Source organism: Mustelus asterias, chromosome 8 (genome assembly GCF_964213995.1).
Source record: "Mustelus asterias chromosome 8, sMusAst1.hap1.1, whole genome shotgun sequence".
Lineage (NCBI taxonomy): Eukaryota > Metazoa > Chordata > Chondrichthyes > Carcharhiniformes > Triakidae > Mustelus > Mustelus asterias.
The window spans coordinates 18891554-18918663 of NC_135808.1; the positions used below are offsets into that span (position 1 = coordinate 18891554).

At 48.6% G+C, this 27110-nt stretch overlaps 7 non-coding genes across 7 annotated transcripts; all 7 read left to right on the top strand.

Annotated features, from left to right (window-relative positions):
• Window positions 1-1233: 1233 nt before the first annotated feature.
• Window positions 1234-1397, top strand: LOC144497992 (U1 spliceosomal RNA). Its single transcript, XR_013498588.1, has one exon. It is a non-coding gene; the product is annotated as a U1 spliceosomal RNA (small nuclear RNA).
• A 3077-nt stretch (window positions 1398-4474) lies between these two features.
• Window positions 4475-4638, top strand: LOC144498156 (U1 spliceosomal RNA). Its single transcript, XR_013498689.1, has one exon. It is a non-coding gene; the product is annotated as a U1 spliceosomal RNA (small nuclear RNA).
• Window positions 4639-8102: 3464 nt separating this feature from the next.
• Window positions 8103-8266, top strand: LOC144497993 (U1 spliceosomal RNA). Its single transcript, XR_013498589.1, has one exon. It is a non-coding gene; the product is annotated as a U1 spliceosomal RNA (small nuclear RNA).
• Window positions 8267-14539: 6273 nt separating this feature from the next.
• Window positions 14540-14703, top strand: LOC144498158 (U1 spliceosomal RNA). Its single transcript, XR_013498691.1, has one exon. It is a non-coding gene; the product is annotated as a U1 spliceosomal RNA (small nuclear RNA).
• A 2730-nt stretch (window positions 14704-17433) lies between these two features.
• On the top strand, window positions 17434-17597 carry LOC144498159 (U1 spliceosomal RNA). Its single transcript, XR_013498692.1, has one exon. It is a non-coding gene; the product is annotated as a U1 spliceosomal RNA (small nuclear RNA).
• Window positions 17598-20666: 3069 nt separating this feature from the next.
• Window positions 20667-20830, top strand: LOC144498130 (U1 spliceosomal RNA). Its single transcript, XR_013498663.1, has one exon. It is a non-coding gene; the product is annotated as a U1 spliceosomal RNA (small nuclear RNA).
• A 3063-nt stretch (window positions 20831-23893) lies between these two features.
• Window positions 23894-24057, top strand: LOC144498136 (U1 spliceosomal RNA). The gene has a single exon (XR_013498669.1). It is a non-coding gene; the product is annotated as a U1 spliceosomal RNA (small nuclear RNA).
• The last annotated feature ends 3053 nt before the right edge of the window (window positions 24058-27110 follow it).

Here is a 27110-nt window from a genome sequence, read left to right on the forward strand (position 1 = left end):
TTCAGAGGCATCGCAGGTCCTGGCACCAGGGAGGCAACACACCATCCTGGAGTCTCTTTCACGACCACAGAAGCGCCTATCTGTGTCTCTGACTATGGAGTCACCTGTGACTAATGCTCTTCTGTGCTTTGACCCTCCCTGCTGAACAACAGGGCCAGCCGTGGTGACACTGCACTGGCCACTGCTGTTTACCCCCGATACCCCAACAGTATCCAAAGCGGTATACCTGTTAGAGTGGGGGACAGCCACGGGGGATTCCTGCAATGACTTCCTGCTCTTTCTGGCGGTCATCCATCTATCCGCCTGCACCTTGAGTGTGACCATGCCTCTGTAACTCCTGTCTATGCAGGCGGCTTTCCACCACCTGCATGCTCCCGACTGCATCCAACTGTTGCTCCAACCGAACCACGCGGTCTGTGAGGAGCTGCCATTGGATGCACTTCCTACAGATGTAGCCATCCGCAATGCTGGGAGCGTCAGGGACCTCCCACATCTCACAGTTAAAGCACTGCACCCCACTGACTGACAGTTCTAGTGTTAATTCATGAATCACTTCAAAATAAAGTTATTACATTTAGCACTAATTAAGCCCTTCTTTCCTTCTCCTCGTCCAACCAATTCCAGCCCTTACTGATTTAAACTACAAGATGTCGTTTCAGACTATATACAGTGGTAAAAATTGGAAAGACTTACCGACCTGACCCTCTACTTACCAGTCAGCACTCTCCCTTGCAGCCTCTGCTGCCTGTTTCACCTCACTCCCTGTATGCACCCAACTGCAAAAGCACTCTCACTGAGCCAGGCAGCACTCACAGTGCTCAATAATAATATTGACAATAATAAATCAAATCAAACTAAAGACCTCCTGATGAATCTCTGCCTTTCATCAACACCCCCGAGTTTGTGAAAATTGAAATCTTTCCTCCCTGAACAAAGTCAGATAGAAAAAGGCTTTTCTTTCCGGAATGTGGTCCCTGTGTTTGAAGGACAAGCTTCGGAAGGTGGTTCATTTCCTTTTAAGGACAATATGCTAATAGATCTGGTGGCACTATTTCAACGTTTCTGTGACTAGTGGGGAGCATTGAAGCATTCGTGAGAATGATATGGAAGGATTGAAGGACCTTGATGCAGGACATTGGAAGCAAAGGGACAATCTGGTGTTTGAAACTCAGTAAGTATGAGTGTGAGATGTAATGTTTGATGGCGGGTGGAAGTGTTTGGGACTTTTCAGGCATACTTACCTGGCAGGGGTGAAACCATGATCATGAAGGTGGTTCGCCAAGGACGAGGCTAGCCCATTGCACTGCGGGTGTGCTGACGCCTGCGATGTCCCCAAATGCGGGATACTCGAATGCAAAATTTGTGGTAGTGGGGGACTGCGTTCGCGCTCTCCCCTCATTTCATCATCAAAGATAGAAGCTGGCTTTTCTCTTGTTGCTCAACGGGGCGCTGCTTCGTTCAGTAGCTGCAGCGTCTCTTTCCTTCCTTCGCAACATCCTTCAAACCTGCAGTCGTTTGCTTTCATGTTAATATTCAACGACTTCAAAAATCTGTCTTCTGCACTCTGGCATTTTTCATTCAATTTCATTTATTCTTGTCACCTTCATATTCTCACATGTGGCTCAGTGGCACAGTGGTTTGCACTGCTGTGACCCACAGCACCAGAGTCCCGGGTTTGAATCCCGACTTGGGTCACTATCTGTGTGGAGTTTGCACATTCTCCCCGTGTCTGTCTGTGTGGGTTTCCTCCAGGGGCTCCAGTTTCCTCCCACATACCAAAGATGTGCAGGTTCGGTGGATCGGCCATGCTAAATTGCCCCTTTGTGACAGGGGGACTAGCGAGGGTAAATGCACGGGGATAGGGGCTGGGTGGGATTGTGGTCCGTGCAGACTCGATGGGCCAAATGACCTCCTTCTGCATTGCAGGATTCTATGATTCTGTGATTAGTATACAATCAAAAGTATTGTTTCTTTCACAAACAGACAAACAAATACCACACATAGGGAAGGAAAGAAGAGAGTGCAATGTTACAGTCATAGCTAGGGTGTAGGGAAAGATCAACTTGATGAATATTTCACATCTATCTTCACCCATGAGAATGAGGAGGGAGTTATGGAACTTGGGGAGAGAGACTGTGAGGTCAAGAGCAAATTCTCATCGGGAGTGACAAGGTATTGGAGGTATTGGCGGGCTTAAAAGCGGACAAATCTCAAGGTCCGGATGAATTGTGCCCCAGATTGTTGTGGGAGGTAAGGGAGGAAACTGCAGAGGCTCTGACCCACATTTCTAATTCCTCCCTGGCCACTGGGGAGGTGCCAGAGGACTGGAGAACAGCTACTGTGGTCCCACTATTTAAGAAAGATTGGAGAGACGTGCTAGGAAACTACAGACCACTGAGTCTCACGTCTGTGGTAGCCAAACTATTGGAAAAGATTCTGAACGAGCGAATCTATCTCCATTTGGAGAGGCATTTAACTGTGTCCCTATTATGCTAACAGCTGAACTAGTTTAAACTCTTCCCAACAGCACTCGCACATCAATAGCAAGGATGTTAGTTCCACTCTGGTTCAGATGTAGACCGTCCTGTTTGTACAGGTCCCACTTTTCCCAAAAGCGGTCCCAGTGATCCAGGGGGGAATCTAAAACCCTCCCTCCAGCACCAAGTCTTAAGCAGCGCATTTATCTGTGCTATTCTCCTATTTCTGTACTCAGTGCTTGTGGCATTGGCAGTAATCCAGAGATTACAATCCGAGAGGTCCTGCTCCTTAGTCAGAGAAATCATAGAAACCCTACAGTGCAGAAGGAGGCCATTCGGCCCATCGAGTCTGCACCGACCACAATCCCACCCAGGCCCTACCCCCACAAATTTACCCGCTAATCCCTCTAACCTACGCATCTCAGGACTCTAAGGGGCAATTTTTAACCTGGCCAATCAACCTAACCTGCACATCTTTGGACTGTGGGAGGAAACCGGAGCACCCGGAGGAAACCCACGCAGACACGAGGAGAACGTGCAAACTCCACACAGACAGTGACCCAAGCCGGGAATCAAACCCAGGTCCCTGGAGCTGTGAAGCAGCAGTGCTATCCACTGTGCTACCGTGCCGCCCAATAGTCGATTGCCTAACTCCCTGAATCCTTGGTGCAAGACCTCATCCCTCTTTCTACCTGTGTCATTGGGACCAATATGTACCATGACCTCTGCCTTATCACCCTGCCCCTTCAGGATGCCATGCAGCCATTCAGAGGCATCGCAGGTCCTGGCACCAGGGAGGCAACACACCATCCTGGAGTCTCTTTCACGACCACAGAAGCGCCTATCTGTGTCTCTGACTATGGAGTCACCTGTGACTAATGCTCTTCTGTGCTTTGACCCTCCCTGCTGAACAACAGGGCCAGCCGTGGTGACACTGCACTGGCCACTGCTGTTTACCCCCGATACCCCAACAGTATCCAAAGCGGTATACCTGTTAGAGTGGGGGACAGCCACGGGGGATTCCTGCAATGACTTCCTGCTCTTTCTGGCGGTCATCCATCTATCCGCCTGCACCTTGAGTGTGACCATGCCTCTGTAACTCCTGTCTATGCAGGCGGCTTTCCACCACCTGCATGCTCCCGACTGCATCCAACTGTTGCTCCAACCGAACCACGCGGTCTGTGAGGAGCTGCCATTGGATGCACTTCCTACAGATGTAGCCATCCGCAATGCTGGGAGCGTCAGGGACCTCCCACATCTCACAGTTAAAGCACTGCACCCCACTGACTGACAGTTCTAGTGTTAATTCATGAATCACTTCAAAATAAAGTTATTACATTTAGCACTAATTAAGCCCTTCTTTCCTTCTCCTCGTCCAACCAATTCCAGCCCTTACTGATTTAAACTACAAGATGTCGTTTCAGACTATATACAGTGGTAAAAATTGGAAAGACTTACCGACCTGACCCTCTACTTACCAGTCAGCACTCTCCCTTGCAGCCTCTGCTGCCTGTTTCACCTCACTCCCTGTATGCACCCAACTGCAAAAGCACTCTCACTGAGCCTGGCAATAATAAATCAAGTCAATAATAAATTGACAATAATAAATCAAATCAAACTAAAGACCTCCTGATGAATCTCTGCCTTTCATCAACACCCCCGAGTTTGTGAAAATTGAAATCTTTCCTCCCTGAACAAAGTCAGATAGAAAAAGGCTTTTCTTTCCGGAATGTGGTCCCTGTGTTTGAAGGACAAGCTTCGGAAGGTGGTTCATTTCCTTTTAAGGACAATATGCTAATAGATCTGGTGGCACTATTTCAACGTTTCTGTGCCTAGTGGGGAGTATTGAAGCATTCGTGAGAATGATATGGAAGGATTGAAGGACCTTGATGCAGGACATTGGAAGCAAAGGGACAATCTGGTGTTTGAAACTCAGTAAGTATGAGTGTGAGATGTAATGTTTGATGGCGGGTGGAAGTGTTTGGGACTTTTCAGGCATACTTACCTGGCAGGGGTGAAACCATGATCATGAAGGTGGTTCGCCCAGGACGAGGCTAGCCCATTTCACTGCGGGTGTGCTGACGCCTGCGATGTCCCCAAATGCGGGATACTCGACTGCAAAATTTGTGGTAGTGGGGGACTGCGTTCGCGCTCTCCCCTCATTTCATCATCAAAGATAGAAGCTGGCTTTTCTCTTGTTGCTCAACGGGGCGCTGCTTCGTTCAGTCGCTGCAGCGTCTCTTTCCTTCCTTCGCAAGATCCTTCAAACCTGCAGTCTTTTGCTTTCATGTTAATATTCAACGACTTCAAAAATCTGTCTTCTGCACTCTGGCATTTTTCATTCAATTTGATTTATTCTTGTCACCTTCATATTCTCACATGTGGCTCAGTGGCACAGTGGTTTGCACTGCTGTGACCCACAGCACCAGAGTCCCGGGTTTGAATCCCGGCTTGGGTCACTATCTGTGTGGAGTTTGCACATTCTCCCCGTGTCTGTCTGTGTGGGTTTCCTCCAGGGGCTCCAGTTTCCTCCCACATACCAAAGATGTGCAGGTTCGGTGGATCGGTCATGCTAAATTGCCCCTTTGTGACAGGGGGACTAGCGAGGGTAAATGCACGGGGATAGGGGCTGGGTGGGATTGTGGTCCGTGCAGACTCGATGGGCCAAATGACCTCCTTCTGCATTGCAGGATTCTATGATTCTGTGATTAGTATACAATCAAAAGTATTGTTTCTTTCACAAACAGACAAACAAATACCACACAAAGGGAAGGAAAGAAGAGAGTGCAGTGTTACAGTCATAGCTAGGGTGTAGGGAAAGATCAACTTGATGAATATTTCACATCTATCTTCACCCATGAGAATGAGGAGGGAGTTATGGAACTTGGGGAGAGAGACTGTGAGGTCAAGAGCAAATTCTCATCGGGAGTGACAAGGTATTGGAGGTATTGGCGGCCTTAAAAGCGGACAAAACTCAACGTCCGGATGAATTGTGCCCCAGATTGTTGTGGGAGGTGAGGGAGGAAACTGCAGAGGCTCTGACCCACATTTTTAATTCCTCCCTGGCCACTGGGGAGGTGCCAGAGGACTGGAGAACAGCTACTGTGGTCCCACTATTTAAGAAAGATTGGAGAGGCGTGCTAGGAAACTACAGACCACTGAGTCTCACGTCTGTGGTAGCCAAACTATTGGAAAAGATTCTGAACGAGCGAATCTATCTCCATTTGGAGAGGCATTTAACTGTGTCCCTATTCTGCTGACAGTTAAACTAGTTTAAACTCTTCCCAACAGCACTCGCACATCAATAGCAAGGATGTTAGTTCCACTCTGGTTCAGATGTAGACCGTCCTGTTTGTACAGGTCCCACTTTTCCCAAAAGCGGTCCCAGTGATCCAGGGGGGAATGTAAAACCCTCCCTCCTGCACCAAGTCTTAAGCAGCGCATTTATCTGTGTATTCTCCTATTTCTGTACTCAGTGCTTGTGGCATTGGGAGTAATCCAGAGATTACAATCCGAGAGGTCCTGCTCCTTAGTCATAGAAATCATAGAAACCCTACATTGCAGAAGGAGGCCATTCGGCCCATCGAGTCTGCACCGACCACAATCCCACCCAGGCCCTACCCCCACAAATTTACCCGCTAATCCCTCTAACCTACGCATCTCAGGACTCTAAGGGGCAATTTTTAACCTGGCCAATCAACCTAACCTGCACATCTTTGGACTGTGGGAGGAAACCGGAGCACCCGGAGGAAACCCACGCAGACACGAGGAGAACGTGCAAACTCCACACAGACAGTGACCCAAGCCGGGAATCAAACCCGGGTCCCTGGAGCTGTGAAGCAGCAGTGCTATCCACTGTGCTACCGTGCCGCCCAATAGTCGATTGCCTAACTCCCTGAATCCTTGGTGCAAGACCTCATCCCTCTTTCTACCTGTGTCATTGGGACCAATATGTACCATGACCTCTGCCTTATCACCCTGCCCCTTCAGGATGCCCTGCAGCCATTCAGAGGCATCGCAGGTCCTGGCACCAGGGAGGCAACACACCATCCTGGAGTCTCTTTCACGACCACAGAAGCGCCTATCTGTGTCTCTGACTGTGGAGTCACCTGTGACTAATGCTCTTCTGTGCTTTGACCCTCCCTGCTGAACAACAGAGCAAGCCGTGGTGTCACTGCACTGGCCATTGCTGTTTACCCCCCGATACCCCAACAGTATCCAAAGCGATATACCTGTTAGAGTGGGGGACAGCCACGGGGGATTCCTGCAATGACTTCCTGCTCTTTCTGGCGGTCACTCATCTATCCGCCTGCACCTTGAGTGTGACCATGCCTCTGTAGCTCCTGTCTATGCAGGCGGCTTTCCACCACCTGCATGCTCCCGACTGCATCCAACTGTTGCTCCAACCGAACCACGCGGTCTGTGAGGAGCTGCCATTGGATGCACTTCCTGCAGTTGTAGCCATCCGGAATGCTGGGAGTGTCACGGACCTCCCACATCTCACAGTTAAAGCACTGCACCCCACTGACTGACAGTTCTAGTGTTAATTCATGAATCACTTCAAAATAAATAGTTATCACATTTAGCACTCATTAAGCCCTTCTTTCCTTCTCCTCGTCCAACCAATTCCAGCCCTTACTGATTTAAACCACAATATGCAGTTTCAGACTATATACAGTGGGAATGCCGACCTCCTCGTGAACCTGCTCCTGGGCCTGGCGAGACGTGCCATCAATAGGTCCAGGCAGCGGGCGATCGACGGGGCCGTCCATCCCGACTGTCTGCCCCTCTACCGTAGCTACATTCGCAGCCAGGTGTCTCTGGAGAGGGAGCATGCTGTGTCCACGGGCGCGGTTGACGCTTTCCGCGACCGCTGGGCACCGCAGGGGCTGGGGTGTATTATCGACCCTGATAATCACCTTTTGATTTGATGTTTTAAGTTTCCTTTCGACTTTGTTTTTGGTTCGGGCTGTTCCCCCCTTCCTTTTGGGGAGCTGCCCCCTTTAATTTGTCCCTAACTTAGTTTGAGTTCGTTTACTTGGTTGGTATCAAAAGAAATACAGTGGTAAAAATTGGAAAGACTTACCGACCTGACCCTCTACTTACCAGTCAGCACTCTCCCTTGCAGCCTCTGCTGTCTGTTTCACCTCACTCCCTGTTTGCACCCAACTGCCAAAGCACTCTCACTGAGCCAGGCAGCACTCACAGTGCTCAATAATAAGATTGACAATAATAAATCAATTCAAACTAAAGACCTCCTGATGAATCTCTGCCTTTCATCCACACCCCCAGTTTGTGAAAATTGAAATCCTTCCTCCCTGAACAAAGTCAGATAGAAAAAGGCTTTTCTTTCCGGAATGTGGTCCCTGTGTTTGAAGGACAAGCTTCGGAAGGTGGTTCATTTCCTTTTAAGGACAATATGCTAATAGGTCTGGTGGCGCTATTTCAACGTTTCTGTGAATAGAGGGGAGCATTGAAGCATTCGTGAGAATGATATGGAAGGATTGAAGGACCTTGATGCAGGACATTGGAAGCAAAGTGACAATTTGGTGTTTGAAACTCAGTAAGTATGAGTGTGAGATGTAATGTTTGATGGCGGGTGGAAGTGTTTGGGACTTTTCAGACATACTTACCTGGCAGGGGTGAAACCATGATCAGAAAGGTGGTTCGCGCAGGACGAGGCTAGCCCATTGCACTTCGGGTGTGCTGACGCCTGCGATGTCCTCAAATGCGGGATACTCGACTGCAAAATTTGTGGTAGTGGGGGACTGCGTTCGCGCTCTCCCCTGATTTCATCATCAAAGCTAGAACATAGAATAGTACAGCACAGAACAGGCCCTTCGGCCCACGATGTTGTTCCGACCTTCATCTGAAACCAAGATCAAGCTATCCCACTCCCTACCATCCTGGTGTGCTCCATGTGCCTATCCAATAACCGCTTAAATGTTCCTAAAGTGTCTGACTCCACTATCACTGCAGGCAGTCCATTCCACACCCCAACCACTCTCTGCGTGAAGAACCTACCTCTGATATCCTTCCTATATCTCCCACCATGAACCCTATAGTTATGCCCCCTTGTAATAGCTCCATCCACCCGAGGAAATAGTCTTTGAACGTTCACTCTATCTATCCCCTTCATCATTTTATAAACCTCTATTAAGTCTCCCCTCAATCTCCTCCGCTCCAGAGAGAACAGCCCCAGCTCCCTCAACCTTTCCTCATAAGACCGACACTCCAAACCAGGCAACATCCTGGTAAATCTCCTCTGCACTCTCTCCAGCGCTTCCACATCCTTCTTATAGTGAGGTGACCAGAACTGCACGCAATATTCCAAATGCGGTCTCACCAAGGTCCTGTACAGTTGCAGCATAACCCCACGGCTCTTAAACTCCAACCCCCTGTTAATAAAAGCTAACACACTATATGCCTTCTTCACAGCTCTATCCACTTGAGTGGCAACCTTTAGAGATCTGTGGATATGGACCCCAAGATCTCTCTGTTCCTCCACAGTCTTCAGAACCCTACCTTTGACCCTGTAATCCACATTTAAATTTGTCCGACCAAAATGAATCACCTCACATTTATCAGGGTTAAACTCCATTTGCCATTTTTCAGCCCAGCTTTGCATCCTATCTATGTCTCTTTGCAGCCTACAACAGCCCTCCACCTCATCCACTACTCCACCAATCTTGGTGTCATCAGCAAATTTACTGATCCACCCTTCAGCCCCCTCCTCTAAGTCATTAATAAAAATCACAAAGAGCAGAGGACCAAGCACCGATCCCTGCGGCACTCCGCTAGCAACCTGCCTCCAGTCCGAAAATTTTCCATCCACCACCACCCTCTGTCTTCGATCAGATAGCCAGTTACCTATCCAATCGGCCAACTTTCCCTCTATCCCACACCTCCTTACTTTCATCATAAGCCGACCATGGGGGACCTTATCAAACGCCTTACTAAAATCCATGTATATGACATCAACCGCCCTACCTTCATCAACACACCTAGTTACCTCCTCAAAAAATTCTATCAAATTTGTGAGGCACGATTTGCCCTTCACAAATCCGTGCTGACTATCCCGGATTAATCCGCATCTTTCTAAATGGTCGTAAATCCCATCCCTAAGGACCTTTTCCATCAATTTACCAACCACCGAAGTCAGACTAACCGGTCTATAATTACCAGGGTCATTTCTATTCCCTTTCTTAAACAGAGGAACAACATTTGCCACTCTCCAGTCCTCTGGCACCATCCCCGTGGACAGCGAGGACCCAAAGATCAAAGCCAAAGGCTCTGCAATCTCATCCCTCGCCTCCCAAAGAATCCTAGGATACATTTCATCAGGCCCAGGGGACTTATCGACCTTCAGTTTATTCAAAACTGCCAATACATCCTCCCTCCGAACATCTATTTCCTCCAGCCTATTAGCCTGTAACACCTTCTCTTCCTGAAAAACATGGCCCCTCTCCTTGGTGAACACTGAAGAAAAGTATTCATTCATCACCTCGCCTATCTCTACTGATTCCATACACAAGTTCCCACCACTGTCCTTGACCGGCCCTAACCTCACCCTGGTCATTCTTTTATTCCTCACATAAGAGTAAAAAGCCTTGGGGTTTTCCTTGATCCGACCCGCCAAGGACTTCTCATGTCCCCTCCTAGCTCTCCTCAGCCCCTTTTTCAGCTCATTCCTTGCTAACTTGTAACCCTCAATCGAGCCATCTGAACCTTGTTTCCTCATCCCTACATAAGCTTCCCTCTTCCTTTTCACAAGACATTCCACCTCTTTTGTGAACCCCGGTTCCCTCACTCGGCCATTTCCTCCCTGCCTGACAGGGACATACCTATCAAGGACACCCAGTATTTGTTCCTTGAAAAAGTTCCACTTTTCATCAGTGCCTTTCCCTGACAGTTTCTGTTCCCATCTTATGCCCCCTAATTCTTGCCTAATCGCATCATAATTACCTCTCCCCCAATTGTAAGCCTTGCCCTGCCGTCCGGCCCTATCCCTCTCCATTGCAATAACAAAAGAATCTGGCTTTTCTCTTGTTGTTTAACGGCGGCGCTTCTTCGTTCAGTAGCTGCAGCGTCTCTTTCCTTCCTTTGCAAGATCCTTCAAACCTGCAGTAGTTTGCTTTCATGTTAATATTCAACTACTTTCAAAATCTGTCTTCTGCACTCTGGCATTTTTCATTCAATTTGATTTATTCTTGTCACCTTCATATTGTCACATGTGGCTCAGTGGCACAGTGGTTTGCACTGCTGTGACCCACAGCACCAGAGTCCCGGGTTTGAATCCCGGCTTGGGTCACTATCTGTGTGGAGTTTGCACATTCTCCCCGTGTCTGTCTGTGTGGGTTTCCTCCAGGGGCTCCAGTTTCCTCCCACATACCAAAGATGTGCAGGTTAGGTGGATAGGCCATGCTAAATTGCCCCTTTTTGACAGGGGGACTAGCGAGGGTAAATGCACGGGGATGGGGGTTGGGTGGTATTGTGGTCCGTGCAGACTCGATGGGCCAAATGACCTCCTTCTGCATTGCAGGATGCTATGATTCTGTGATTAGTATACAATCAAAAGTATTGTTTCTTGCACAAACAGACAAAAAAATACCACATGTAGGGAAGGAAAGAAGAGAGTGCAGAATGCAGTATTAGTCATAGCTAGGGTGTAGAGAATGATCAACTTGATGAATAGTTCACATCTATTAATTTTATGAGGAGGTAACTAAGTGTGTTGATGAAGGTAGGGCAGTTGATGTCATATACATGGATTTTAGTACGGCGTTTGATAAGGTCCCCCATGGTCGGCTTATGATGAAAGTAAGGAGGTGTGGGATAGAGGGAAAGTTGGCAAATTGGATAGGTAACTGGCTATCTGATCGAAGACAGAGGGTGGTGGTGGATGGAAAATTTTCGGACTGGAGGCAGGTTGCTAGCGGAGTGCTGCAGGGATCAGTGCTTGGTCCTCTGCTCTTTGTGATTTTTATTAATGACTTAGAGGAGGGGGCTGAAGGGTGGATCAGTAAATTTGCTGATGACACCAAGATTGATGGAGTAGTGGATGAGGTGGAGGGCTGTTGTAGGCTGCAAAGAGACATAGATAGGATGCAAAGCTGGGCTGAAAAATGGCAAATGGAGTTTAATCCTGATAAATGTGAGGTGATTCATTTTGGTAGGACTAATTTAAATGTGGATTACAGGGTCAAAGGTAGGGTTCTGAAGACTGTGGAGGAACAGAGAGATCTTGGGGTCCATATCCACAGATCTCTAAAGGTTGCCACTCAATTGGATAGAGCTGTGAAGAAGGCCAATAGTGTGTTAGCTTTCATTAACAGGGGGTTGGAGTTTAAGAGCCGTGGGGTTATGCTGCAACTGTACAGGACCTTGGTGAGACCACATTTGGAATATTGTGTGCAGTTCTGGTCACCTCACTATAAGAAGGATGTGGAAGCGCATGAAAGAGTGCAGAGGAGATTTACCAGGATGCTGCCTGGTTTGGAGGGTAGGTCTTATGAGGAAAGGTTGAGGGAGATGGGCTGTTCTCTCTGGAGCGGAGGAGGCTGAGGGGAGACGTAATAGAGGTTTATAAAATGATGAAGGGGATAGATAGAGTGAACGTTCAAAGACTATTTCCTCGGGTGGATGCAGCTATTACAAGGGGGCATAACTATAGGGTTCATGGTGGGAGATATAGGAAGGATATCAGAGGTAGGTTCTTTACGCAGAGAGTGGTTGGGGTGTGGAATGGTCTGCCTGCAGTGATAGTGGAGTCAGACACTTTGGGGACATTTAAGCGGTTATTGGATAGGCACATGGAGTACACCAGGATGATAGGGAGTGGGACAGCTTGATCTTGGTTTCAGATAAAGCTCGGCACAACATCGTGGGCCGAAGGGCCTGTTCTGTGCTGTACTGTTCTATTCTAAATACCACACATAGGGAAGGAAAGAAGAGAGTGCAGTATTACAGTCATAGCTAGGGTGTAGGGAAAGATCAACTTGATGAATATTTCACATCTATCTTCACCCATGAGAATGAGGAGGGAGTCATGGAACTTGGGAAGAGAGACTGTGAGGTCAAGAGAAAATTATCATAGGGAGTGACAAGGTATTGGAGGTATTGGCGGGCTTAAAAGCGGACAAATCTCAAGGTCCGGATGAATTGTGCCCCAGATTGTTGTGGGAGGTGAGGGAGGAAACTGCAGAGGCTCTGACCCACATTTTTAATTCCTCCCTGGCCACTGGGGAGGTGCCAGAGGACTGGAGAACAGCTACTGTGGTCCCACTATTTAAGAAAGATTGGAGAGACGTGCTAGGAAACTACAGACCACTGAGTCTCACGTCTGTGGTAGCCAAACTATTGGAAAAGATTCTGAACGAGCGAATCTATCTCCATTTGGAGAGGCATTTAACTGTGGCCCTATTCTGCTGACAGTTGAATGAGTTTAAACTCTTCCCAACAGCACTCCAAACCAATAGCAAAGATGTTAGTTCCACTCTGGTTCAGATGGAGACCATCCTGTTTGTACAGGTCCCACTTTCCCAAAAGCGGTTCCAGTGATCCAGTGAGGGAATCTAAAACCCTCCCTCCTGCAGCAAGTCTTAAGCAGCGCATTATCTGTGCTATTCTCCTATTTCTGTACTCAGTGCTTGTGGCATTGGGAGTAATCCAGAGATTACAATCCGAGAGGTCCTGCTCCTTATTCTATTGCCTAACTCCCTGAATCCTTAGAGCAAGACCTCATCCCTCTTTCTACCTGTGTCATTGGGACCAATATGTACCATGACCTCTGCCTTATCGCCCTCCCCCTTTAGGATGTCCTGCAGCCATTCAGTGGCATCGCAGGTCCTGGCACCAGGGAGGCAACACACCATCCTGGAGTCTCTTTCACGACCACAGAAGCGCCTATCTGTGTCTCTGACTATGGAGTCACCTGTGACTAATGCTCTTCTGTGCTTTGACCCTCCCTGCTGAACAACAGAGCCAGCCGTGGTGACACTGCACTGGCCACTGCTGTTTACCCCCAATACCCCAACAGTATCCAAAGCGGTATACCTGTTAGAGTGGGGGACAGCCACGGGGGATTCCTGCAATGACTTCCTGCTCTTTCTGGCGGTCATCCATCTATCCGCCTGCACCTTGAGTGTGACCATGCCTCTGTAACTCCTGTCTCTGCAGGCGGCTTTCCACCACCTGCATGCTCCCGACTGCATCCAACTGTTGCTCCAACCGAACCACGCGGTCTGTGAGGAGCTGCCATTGGATGCACTTCCTACAGATGTAGCCATCCGCAATGCTGGGAGCGTCAGGGACCTCCCACATCTCACAGTTAAAGCACTGCACCCCACTGACTGACAGTTCTAGTGTTAATTCATGAATCACTTCAAAATAAAGTTATTACATTTAGCACTAATTAAGCCCTTCTTTCCTTCTCCTCGTCCAACCAATTCCAGCCCTTACTGATTTAAACTACAAGCTGTCGTTTCAGACTATATACAGTGGTAAAAATTGGAAAGACTTACCGACCTGACCCTCTACTTACCAGTCAGCACTCTCCCTTGCAGCCTCTGCTGCCTGTTTCACCTCACTCCCTGTATGCACCCAACTGCAAAAGCACTCTCACTGAGCCAGGCAGCACTCACAGTGCTCAATAATAATATTGACAATAATAAATCAAATCAAACTAAAGACCTCCTGATGAATCTCTGCCTTTCATCAACACCCCCGAGTTTGTGAAAATTGAAATCTTTCCTCCCTGAACAAAGTCAGATAGAAAAAGGCTTTTCTTTCCGGAATGTGGTCCCTGTGTTTGAAGGACAAGCTTCGGAAGGTGGTTCATTTCCTTTTAAGGACAATATGCTAATAGATCTGGTGGCACTATTTCAACGTTTCTGTGACTAGTGGGGAGCATTGAAGCATTCGTGAGAATGATATGGAAGGATTGAAGGACCTTGATGCAGGACATTGGAAGCAAAGGGACAATCTGGTGTTTGAAACTCAGTAAGTATGAGTGTGAGATGTAATGTTTGATGGCGGGTGGAAGCGTTTGGGACTTTTCAGGCATACTTACCTGGCAGGGGTGAAACCATGATCATGAAGGTGGTTCGCCCAGGACGAGGCTAGCCCATTGCACTGCGGGTGTGCTGACGCCTGCGATGTCCCCAAATGCGGGATACTCGAATGCAAAATTTGTGGTAGTGGGGGACTGCGTTCGCGCTCTCCCCTCATTTCATCATCAAAGATAGAAGCTGGCTTTTCTCTTGTTGCTCAACGGGGCGCTGCTTCGTTCAGTAGCTGCAGCGTCCCTTTCCTTCCGTCGCAACATCCTTCAAACCTGCAGTCGTTTGCTTTCATGTTAATATTCAACGACTTCAAAAATCTGTCTTCTGCACTCTGGCATTTTTCATTCAATTTCATTTATTCTTGTCACCTTCATATTCTCACATGTGGCTCAGTGGCACAGTGGTTTGCACTGCTGTGACCCACAGCACCAGAGTCCCGGGTTTGAATCCCGGCTTGGGTCACTATCTGTGTGGAGTTTGCACATTCTCCCCGTGTCTGTCTGTGTGGGTTTCCTCCAGGGGCTCCAGTTTCCTCCCACATACCAAAGATGTGCAGGTTCGGTGGATCGGCCATGCTAAATTGCCCCTTTGTGACAGGGGGACTAGCGAGGGTAAATGCACGGGGATAGGGGCTGGGTGGGATTGTGGTCCGTGCAGACTCGATGGGCCAAATGACCTCCTTCTGCATTGCAGGATTCTATGGTTCTGTGATTAGTATACAATCAAAAGTATTGTTTCTTTCACAAACAGACAAACAAATACCACACATAGGGAAGGAAAGAAGAGAGTGCAGTGTTACAGTCATAGCTAGGGTGTAGGGAAAGATCAACTTGATGAATATTTCACATCTATCTTCACCCATGAGAATGAGGAGGGAGTCATGGAACTTGGGGAGAGAGACTGTGAGGTCAAGAGAAAATTATCATAGGGAGTGACAAGGTATTGGAGGTATTGGCGGGCTTAAAAGCGGACAAATCTCAAGGTCCGGATGAATTGTGCCCCAGGTTGTTGTGGGAGGTGAGGGAGGAAACTGCAGAGGCTCTGACCCACATTTTTCATTCCTCCCTGGCCACTGGGGAGGTGCCAGAGGACTGGAGAACAGCTACTGTGGTCCCACTATTTAAGAAAGATTGGAGAGACGTGCTAGGAAACTACAGACCACTGAGTCTCACGTCTGTGGTAGCCAAACTATTGGAAAAGATTCTGAACGAGCGAATCTATCTCCATTTGGAGAGGCATTTAACTGTGGCCCTATTCTGCTGACAGTTGAATGAGTTTAAACTCTTCCCAACAGCACTCCAAACCAATAGCAAAGATGTTAGTTCCACTCTGGTTCAGATGGAGACCATCCTGTTTGTACAGGTCCCACTTTCCCAAAAGCGGTTCCAGTGATCCAGTGAGGGAATCTAAAACCCTCCCTCCTGCAGCAAGTCTTAAGCAGCGCATTATCTGTGCTATTCTCCTATTTCTGTACTCAGTGCTTGTGGCATTGGGAGTAATCCAGAGATTACAATCCGAGAGGTCCTGCTCCTTATTCTATTGCCTAACTCCCTGAATCCTTAGAGCAAGACCTCATCCCTCTTTCTACCTGTGTCATTGGGACCAATATGTACCATGACCTCTGCCTTATCGCCCTCCCCCTTTAGGATGTCCTGCAGCCATTCAGTGGCATCGCAGGTCCTGGCACCAGGGAGGCAACACACCATCCTGGAGTCTCTTTCACGACCACAGAAGCGCCTATCTGTGTCTCTGACTATGGAGTCACCTGTGACTAATGCTCTTCTGTGCTTTGACCCTCCCTGCTGAACAACAGAGCCAGCCGTGGTGACACTGCACTGGCCACTGCTGTTTACCCCCAATACCCCAACAGTATCCAAAGCGGTATACCTGTTAGAGTGGGGGACAGCCACGGGGGATTCCTGCAATGACTTCCTGCTCTTTCTGGCGGTCATCCATCTATCCGCCTGCACCTTGAGTGTGACCATGCCTCTGTAACTCCTGTCTCTGCAGGCGGCTTTCCACCACCTGCATGCTCCCGACTGCATCCAACTGTTGCTCCAACCGAACCACGCGGTCTGTGAGGAGCTGCCATTGGATGCACTTCCTACAGATGTAGCCATCCGCAATGCTGGGAGCGTCAGGGACCTCCCACATCTCACAGTTAAAGCACTGCACCCCACTGACTGACAGTTCTAGTGTTAATTCATGAATCACTTCAAAATAAAGTTATTACATTTAGCACTAATTAAGCCCTTCTTTCCTTCTCCTCGTCCAACCAATTCCAGCCCTTACTGATTTAAACTACAAGCTGTCGTTTCAGACTATATACAGTGGTAAAAATTGGAAAGACTTACCGACCTGACCCTCTACTTACCAGTCAGCACTCTCCCTTGCAGCCTCTGCTGCCTGTTTCACCTCACTCCCTGTATGCACCCAACTGCAAAAGCACTCTCACTGAGCCAGGCAGCACTCACAGTGCTCAATAATAATATTGACAATAATAAATCAAATCAAACTAAAGACCTCCTGATGAATCTCTGCCTTTCATCAACACCCCCGAGTTTGTGAAAATTGAAATCTTTCCTCCCTGAACAAAGTCAGATAGAAAAAGGCTTTTCTTTCCGGAATGTGGTCCCTGTGTTTGAAGGACAAGCTTCGGAAGGTGGTTCATTTCCTTTTAAGGACAATATGCTAATAGATCTGGTGGCACTATTTCAACGTTTCTGTGACTAGTGGGGAGCATTGAAGCATTCGTGAGAATGATATGGAAGGATTGAAGGACCTTGATGCAGGACATTGGAAGCAAAGGGACAATCTGGTGTTTGAAACTCAGTAAGTATGAGTGTGAGATGTAATGTTTGATGGCGGGTGGAAGCGTTTGGGACTTTTCAGGCATACTTACCTGGCAGGGGTGAAACCATGATCATGAAGGTGGTTCGCCCAGGACGAGGCTAGCCCATTGCACTGCGGGTGTGCTGACGCCTGCGATGTCCCCAAATGCGGGATACTCGAATGCAAAATTTGTGGTAGTGGGGGACTGCGTTCGCGCTCTCCCCTCATTTCATCATCAAAGATAGAAGCTGGCTTTTCTCTTGTTGCTCAACGGGGCGCTGCTTCGTTCAGTAGCTGCAGCGTCCCTTTCCTTCCGTCGCAACATCCTTCAAACCTGCAGTCGTTTGCTTTCATGTTAATATTCAACGACTTCAAAAATCTGTCTTCTGCACTCTGGCATTTTTCATTCAATTTCATTTATTCTTGTCACCTTCATATTCTCACATGTGGCTCAGTGGCACAGTGGTTTGCACTGCTGTGACCCACAGCACCAGAGTCCCGGGTTTGAATCCCGGCTTGGGTCACTATCTGTGTGGAGTTTGCACATTCTCCCCGTGTCTGTCTGTGTGGGTTTCCTCCAGGGGCTCCAGTTTCCTCCCACATACCAAAGATGTGCAGGTTCGGTGGATCGGCCATGCTAAATTGCCCCTTTGTGACAGGGGGACTAGCGAGGGTAAATGCACGGGGATAGGGGCTGGGTGGGATTGTGGTCCGTGCAGACTCGATGGGCCAAATGACCTCCTTCTGCATTGCAGGATTCTATGATTCTGTGATTAATATACAATCAAAAGTATTGTTTCTTTCACAAACAGACAAACAAATACCACACATAGGGAAGGAAAGAAGAGAGTGCAGTGTTACAGTCATAGCTAGGGTGTAGGGAAAGATCAACTTGATGAATATTTCACATCTATCTTCACCCATGAGAATGAGGAGGGAGTTATGGAACTTGGGGAGAGAGACTGTGAGGTCAAGAGCAAATTCTCATCCGGAGTGACAAGGTATTGGAGGTATTGGCGGGCTTAAAAGCGGACAAATCTCAAGGTCCGGATGAATTGTGCCCCAGATTGTTGTGGGAGGTGAAGGAGGAAACTGCAGAGGCTCTGACCCACATTTTTAATTCCTCCCTGGCCACTGGGGAGGTGCCAGAGGACTGGAGAACAGCTACTGTGGTCCCACTATTTAAGAAAGATTGGAGAGACGTGCTAGGAAACTACAGACCACTGAGTCTCACGTCTGTGGTAGCCAAACTATTGGAAAAGATTCTGAACGAGCGAATCTATCTCCATTTGGAGAGACATTTAACTGTGTCCCTATTCTGCTAACAGTTGAACTAGTTTAAACTCTTCCCAACAGCACTCGCACATCAATAGCAAGGATGTTAGTTCCACTCTGGTTCAGATGTAGACCGTCCTGTTTGTACAGGTCCCACTTTTCCCAAAAGCGGTCCCAGTGATCCAGGGGGGAATCTAAAACCCTCCCTCCAGCACCAAGTCTTAAGCAGCGCATTTCTCTGTGCTATTCTCCTATTTCTGTACTCAGTGCTTGTGGCATTGGGAGTAATCCAGAGATTACAATCCGAGAGGTCCTGCTCCTTAGTCATAGAAATCATAGAAACCCTACAGTGCAGAAGGAGGCCATTCGGCCCATCGAGTCTGCACCGACCACAATCCCACCCAGGCCCTACCCCCACAAATTTACCCGCTAATCCCTCTAACCTACGCATCTCAGGACTCTAAGGGGCAATTTTTAACCTGGCCAATCAACCTAACCTGCACATCTTTGGACTGTGGGAGGAAACCGGAGCACCCGGAGGAAACCCACGCAGACACGAGGAGAACGTGCAAACTCCACACAGACAGTGACCCAAGCCGGGAATCAAACCCGGGTCCCTGGAGCTGTGAAGCAGCAGTGCTATCCACTGTGCTACCGTGCCGCCCAATAGTCGATTGTCTAACTCCCTGAATCCTTGGTGCAAGACCTCATCCCTCTTTCTACCTGTGTCATTGGGACCAATATGTACCATGACCTCTGCCTTATCACCCTGCCCCTTCAGGATGCCCTGCAGCCATTCAGAGGCATCGCAGGTCCTGGCACCAGGGAGGCAACACACCATCCTGGAGTCTCTTTCACGACCACAGAAGCGCCTATCTGTGTCTCTGTGACCTGTGACTAATGCTCTTCTGTGCTTTGACCCTCCCTGCTGAACAACAGAGCCAGCCGTGGTGACACTGCACTGGCCACTGCTGTTTACCCCCGATACCCCAACAGTATCCAAAGCGGTATACCTGTTAGAGTGGGGGACAGCCACGGGGGATTCCTGCAATGACTTCCTGCTCTTTCTGGCGGTCATCCATCTATCCGCCTGCACCTTGAGTGTGACCATGCCTCTGTAACTCCTGTCTCTGCAGGCGGCTTTCCACCACCTGCAGGCTCCCGACTGCATCCAACTGTTGCTCCAACCGAACCACGCGGTCTGTGAGGAGCTGCCATTGGATGCACTTCCTACAGATGTAGCCATCCGCAATGCTGGGAGCGTCAGGGACCTCCCACATCTCACAGTTAAAGCACTGCACCCCACTGACTGACAGTTCTCGTGTTAATTCATGAATCACTTCAAAATAAAGTTATTACATTTAGCACTAATTAAGCCCTTCTTTCCTTCTCCTCGTCCAACCAATTCCAGCCCTTACTGATTTAAACTACAAGATGTCGTTTCAGACTATATACAGTGGTAAAAATTGGAAAGACTTACCGACCTGACCCTCTACTTACCAGTCAGCACTCTCCCTTGCAGCCTCTGCTGCCTGTTTCACCTCACTCCCTGTATGCACCCAACTGCAAAAGCACTCTCACTGAGCCACGCAGCACTCACAGTGCTCAATAATAATATTGACAATAATAAATCAAATCAAACTAAAGACCTCCTGATGAATCTCTGCCTTTCATCAACACCCCCGAGTTTGTGAAAATTGAAATCTTTCCTCCCTGAACAAAGTCAGATAGAAAAAGGCTTTTCTTTCCGGAATGTGGTCCCTGTGTTTGAAGGACAAGCTTCGGAAGGTGGTTCATTTCCTTTTAAGGACAATATGCTAATAGATCTGGTGGCACTATTTCAACGTTTCTGTGACTAGTGGGGAGCATTGAAGCATTCGTGAGAATGATATGGAAGGATTGAAGGACCTTGATGCAGGACATTGGAAGCAAAGGGACAATCTGGTGTTTGAAACTCAGTAAGTATGAGTGTGAGATGTAATGTTTGATGGCGGGTGGAAGCGTTTGGGACTTTTCAGGCATACTTACCTGGCAGGGGTGAAACCATGATCATGAAGGTGGTTCGCCCAGGACGAGGCTAGCCCATTGCACTGCGGGTGTGCTGACGCCTGCGATGTCCCCAAATGCGGGATACTCGACTGCAAAATTTGTGGTAGTGGGGGACTGCGTTCGCGCTCTCCCCTCATTTCATCATCAAAGATAGAAGCTGGCTTTTCTCTTGTTGCTCAACGGGGCGCTGCTTCGTTCAGTAGCTGCAGCGTCTCTTTCCTTCCTTCGCAACATCCTTCAAACCTGCAGTCGTTTGCTTTCATGTTCATATTCAACGACTTCAAAAATCTGCACTCTGGCATTTTTCATTCAATTTGATTTATTCTTGTCACCTTCACATGTGGCTCAGTGGCACAGTGGTTTGCACTGCTGTGACCCACAGCACCAGAGTCCCGGGTTTGAAACCCGACTTGGGTCACTATCTGTGTGGAGTTTGCACATTCTCCCCGTGTCTGTCTGTGTGGGTTTCCTCCAGGGGCTCCAGTTTCCTCCCACATACCAAAGATGTGCAGGTTCGGTGGATCGGCCATGCTAAATTGCCCCTTTGTGACAGGGGGACTAGCGAGGGTAAATGCACGGGGATAGGGGCTGGGTGGGATTGTGGTCCGTGCAGACTCGATGGGCCAAATGACCTCCTTCTGCATTGCAGGATTCTATGATTCTGTGATTAATATACAATCAAAAGTATTGTTTCTTTCACAAACAGACAAACAAATACCACACATAGGGAAGGAAAGAAGAGAGTGCAGTGTTACAGTCATAGCTAGGGTGTAGGGAAAGATCAACTTGATGAATATTTCACATCTATCTTCACCCATGAGAATGAGGAGGGAGTTATGGAACTTGGGGAGAGAGACTGTGAGGTCAAGAGCAAATTCTCATCCGGAGTGACAAGGTATTGGAGGTATTGGCGGGCTTAAAAGCGGACAAATCTCAAGGTCCGGATGAATTGTGCCCCAGATTGTTGTGGGAGGTGAAGGAGGAAACTGCAGAGGCTCTGACCCACATTTTTAATTCCTCCCTGGCCACTGGGGAGGTGCCAGAGGACTGGAGAACAGCTACTGTGGTCCCACTATTTAAGAAAGATTGGAGAGACGTGCTAGGAAACTACAGACCACTGAGTCTCACGTCTGTGGTAGCCAAACTATTGGAAAAGATTCTGAACGAGCGAATCTATCTCCATTTGGAGAGACATTTAACTGTGTCCCTATTCTGCTAACAGTTGAACTAGTTTAAACTCTTCCCAACAGCACTCGCACATCAATAGCAAGGATGTTAGTTCCACTCTGGTTCAGATGTAGACCGTCCTGTTTGTACAGGTCCCACTTTTCCCAAAAGCGGTCCCAGTGATCCAGGGGGGAATCTAAAACCCTCCCTCCAGCACCAAGTCTTAAGCAGCGCATTTCTCTGTGCTATTCTCCTATTTCTGTACTCAGTGCTTGTGGCATTGGGAGTAATCCAGAGATTACAATCCGAGAGGTCCTGCTCCTTAGTCATAGAAATCATAGAAACCCTACAGTGCAGAAGGAGGCCATTCGGCCCATCGAGTCTGCACCGACCACAATCCCACCCAGGCCCTACCCCCACAAATTTACCCGCTAATCCCTCTAACCTACGCATCTCAGGACTCTAAGGGGCAATTTTTAACCTGGCCAATCAACCTAACCTGCACATCTTTGGACTGTGGGAGGAAACCGGAGCACCCGGAGGAAACCCACGCAGACACGAGGAGAACGTGCAAACTCCACACAGACAGTGACCCAAGCCGGGAATCAAACCCGGGTCCCTGGAGCTGTGAAGCAGCAGTGCTATCCACTGTGCTACCGTGCCGCCCAATAGTCGATTGTCTAACTCCCTGAATCCTTGGTGCAAGACCTCATCCCTCTTTCTACCTGTGTCATTGGGACCAATATGTACCATGACCTCTGCCTTATCACCCTGCCCCTTCAGGATGCCCTGCAGCCATTCAGAGGCATCGCAGGTCCTGGCACCAGGGAGGCAACACACCATCCTGGAGTCTCTTTCACGACCACAGAAGCGCCTATCTGTGTCTCTGACTATGGAGTCACCTGTGACTAATGCTCTTCTGTGCTTTGACCCTCCCTGCTGAACAACAGGGCCAGCCGTGGTGACACTGCACTGGCCACTGCTGTTTACCCCCGATACCCCAACAGTATCCAAAGCGGTATACCTGTTAGAGTGGGGGACAGCCACGGGGGATTCCTGCAATGACTTCCTGCTCTTTCTGGCGGTCATCCATCTATCCGCCTGCACCTTGAGTGTGACCATGCCTCTGTAACTCCTGTCTATGCAGGCGGCTTTCCACCACCTGCATGCTCCCGACTGCATCCAACTGTTGCTCCAACCGAACCACGCGGTCTGTGAGGAGCTGCCATTGGATGCACTTCCTACAGATGTAGCCATCCGCAATGCTGGGAGCGTCAGGGACCTCCCACATCTCACAGTTAAAGCACTGCACCCCACTGACTGACAGTTCTAGTGTTAATTCATGAATCACTTCAAAATAAAGTTATTACATTTAGCACTAATTAAGCCCTTCTTTCCTTCTCCTCGTCCAACCAATTCCAGCCCTTACTGATTTAAACTACAAGATGTCGTTTCAGACTATATACAGTGGTAAAAATTGGAAAGACTTACCGACCTGACCCTCTACTTACCAGTCAGCACTCTCCCTTGCAGCCTCTGCTGCCTGTTTCACCTCACTCCCTGTATGCACCCAACTGCAAAAGCACTCTCACTGAGCCACGCAGCACTCACAGTGCTCAATAATAATATTGACAATAATAAATCAAATCAAACTAAAGACCTCCTGATGAATCTCTGCCTTTCATCAACACCCCCGAGTTTGTGAAAATTGAAATCTTTCCTCCCTGAACAAAGTCAGATAGAAAAAGGCTTTTCTTTCCGGAATGTGGTCCCTGTGTTTGAAGGACAAGCTTCGGAAGGTGGTTCATTTCCTTTTAAGGACAATATGCTAATAGATCTGGTGGCACTATTTCAACGTTTCTGTGACTAGTGGGGAGCATTGAAGCATTCGTGAGAATGATATGGAAGGATTGAAGGACCTTGATGCAGGACATTGGAAGCAAAGGGACAATCTGGTGTTTGAAACTCAGTAAGTATGAGTGTGAGATGTAATGTTTGATGGCGGGTGGAAGCTTTTGGGACTTTTCAGGCATACTTACCTGGCAGGGGTGAAACCATGATCATGAAGGTGGTTCGCCCAGGACGAGGCTAGCCCATTGCACTGCGGGTGTGCTGACGCCTGCGATGTCCCCAAATGCGGGATACTCGACTGCAGAATTTGTGGTAGTGGGGGACTGCGTTCGCGCTCTCCCCTCATTTCATCATCAAAGATAGAAGCTGGCTTTTCTCTTGTTGCTCAACGGGGCGCTGCTTCGTTCAGTCGCTGCAGCGTCTCTTTCCTTCCTTCGCAAGATCCTTCAAACCTGCAGTCGTTTGCTTTCATGTTAATATTCAACGACTTCAAAAATCTGCCTTCTGCACTCTGGCATTTTTCATTCAATTTGATTTATTCTTGTCACCTTCACATGTGGCTCAGTGGCACAGTGGTTTGCACTGCTGTGACCCACAGCACCAGAGTCCCGGGTTTGAAACCCGACTTGGGTCACTCTCTGTGTGGAGTTTGCACATTCTCCCCGTGTCTGTCTGTGTGGGTTTCCTCCAGGGGCTCCAGTTTCCTCCCACATACCAAAGATGTGCAGGTTCGGTCGATCGGCCATGCTAAATTGCCCCTTTGTGACAGGGGGACTAGCGAGGGTAAATGCACGGGGATAGGGGCTGGGTGGGATTGTGGTCCGTGCAGACTCGATGGGCCAAATGACCTCCTTCTGCATTGCAGGATTCTATGATTCTGTGATTAGTATACAATCAAAAGTATTGTTTCTTTCACAAACAGACAAACAAATACCACACATAGGGAAGGAAAGAAGAGAGTGCAGTGTTACAGTCATAGCTAGGGTGTAGGGAAAGATCAACTTGATGAATATTTCACATCTATCTTCACCCATGAGAATGAGGAGGGAGTTATGGAACTTGGGGAGAGAGACTGTGAGGTCAAGAGCAAATTCTCATCGGGAGTGACAAGGTATTGGAGGTATTGGCGGCCTTATAAGCGGACAAATCTCAAGGTCCGGATGAATTGTGCCCCAGATTGTTGTGGGAGGTGAGGGAGGAAACTGCAGAGGCTCTGACCCACATTTTTAATTCCTCCCTGGCCACTGGGGAGGTGCCAGAGGACTGGAGAACAGCTACTGTGGTCCCACTATTTAAGAAAGATTGGAGAGACGTGCTAGGAAACTACAGACCACTGAGTCTCACGTCTGTGGTAGCCAAACTATTGGAAAAGATTCTGAACGAGCGAATCTATCTCCATTTGGAGAGGCATTTAACTGTGGCCCTATTCTGCTAACAGTTGAACTAGTTTAAACTCTTCCCAACAGCACTCGCACATCAATAGCAAGGATGTTAGTTCCACTCTGGTTCAGATGTAGACCGTCCTGTTTGTACAGGTCCCACTTTTCCCAAAAGCGGTCCCAGTGATCCAGGGGGGAATCTAAAACCCTCCCTCCAGCACCAAGTCTTAAGCAGCGCATTTCTCTGTGCTATTCTCCTATTTCTGTACTCAGTGCTTGTGGCATTGGGAGTAATCCAGAGATTACAATCCTAGAGGTCCTGCTCCTTAGTCATAGAAATCATAGAAACCCTACAGTGCAGAAGGAGGCCATTCGGCCCATCGAGTCTGCACCGACCACAATCCCACCCAGGCCCTACCCCCACAAATTTACCCGCTAATCCCTCTAACCTACGCATCTCAGGACTCTAAGGGGCAATTTTTAACCTGGCCAATCAACCTAACCTGCACATCTTTGGACTGTGGGAGGAAACCGGAGCACCCGGAGGAAACCCACGCAGACACGAGGAGAACGTGCAAACTCCACACAGACAGTGACCCAAGCCGGGAATCAAACCCGGGTCCCTGGAGCTGTGAAGCAGCAGTGCTATCCACTGTGCTACCGTGCCGCCCAATAGTCGATTGCCTAACTCCCTGAATCCTTGGTGCAAGACCTCATCCCTCTTTCTACCTGTGTCATTGGGACCAATATGTACCATGACCTCTGCCTTATCACCCTGCCCCTTCAGGATGCCCTGCAGCCATTCAGAGGCATCGCAGGTCCTGGCACCAGGGAGGCAACACACCATCCTGGAGTCTCTTTCACGACCACAGAAGCGCCTATCTGTGTCTCTGACTATGGAGTCACCTGTGACTAATGCTCTTCTGTGCTTTGACCCTCCCTGCTGAACAACAGGGCCAGCCGTGGTGACACTGCACTGGCCACTGCTGTTTACCCCCGATACCCCAACAGTATCCAAAGCAGTATACCTGTTAGAGTGGGGGACAGCCACGGGGGATTCCTGCAATGACTTCCTGCTCTTTCTGGCGGTCATCCATCTATCCGCCTGCACCTTGAGTGTGACCATGCCTCTGTAACTCCTGTCTATGCAGGCGGCTTTCCACCACCTGCATGCTCCCGACTGCATCCAACTGTTGCTCCAACCGAACCACGCGGTCTGTGAGGAGCTGCCATTGGATGCACTTCCTACAGATGTAGCCATCCGCAATGCTGGGAGCGTCAGGGACCTCCCACATCTCACAGTTAAAGCACTGCACCCCACTGACTGACAGTTCTAGTGTTAATTCATGAATCACTTCAAAATAAAGTTATTACATTTAGCACTAATTAAGCCCTTCTTTCCTTCTCCTCGTCCAACCAATTCCAGCCCTTACTGATTTAAACTACAAGATGTCGTTTCAGACTATATACAGTGGTAAAAATTGGAAAGACTTACCGACCTGACCCTCTACTTACCAGTCAGCACTCTCCCTTGCAGCCTCTGCTGCCTGTTTCACCTCACTCCCTGTATGCACCCAACTGCAAAAGCACTCTCACTGAGCCACGCAGCACTCACAGTGCTCAATAATAATATTGACAATAATAAATCAAATCAAACTAAAGACCTCCTGATGAATCTCTGCCTTTCATCAACACCCCCGAGTTTGTGAAAATTGAAATCTTTCCTCCCTGAACAAAGTCAGATAGAAAAAGGCTTTTCTTTCCGGAATGTGGTCCCTGTGTTTGAAGGACAAGCTTCGGAAGGTGGTTCATTTCCTTTTAAGGACAATATGCTAATAGATCTGGTGGCACTATTTCAACGTTTCTGTGACTAGTGGGGAGCATTGAAGCATTCGTGAGAATGATATGGAAGGATTGAAGGACCTTGATGCAGGACATTGGAAGCAAAGGGACAATCTGGTGTTTGAAACTCAGTAAGTATGAGTGTGAGATGTAATGTTTGATGGCGGGTGGAAGCG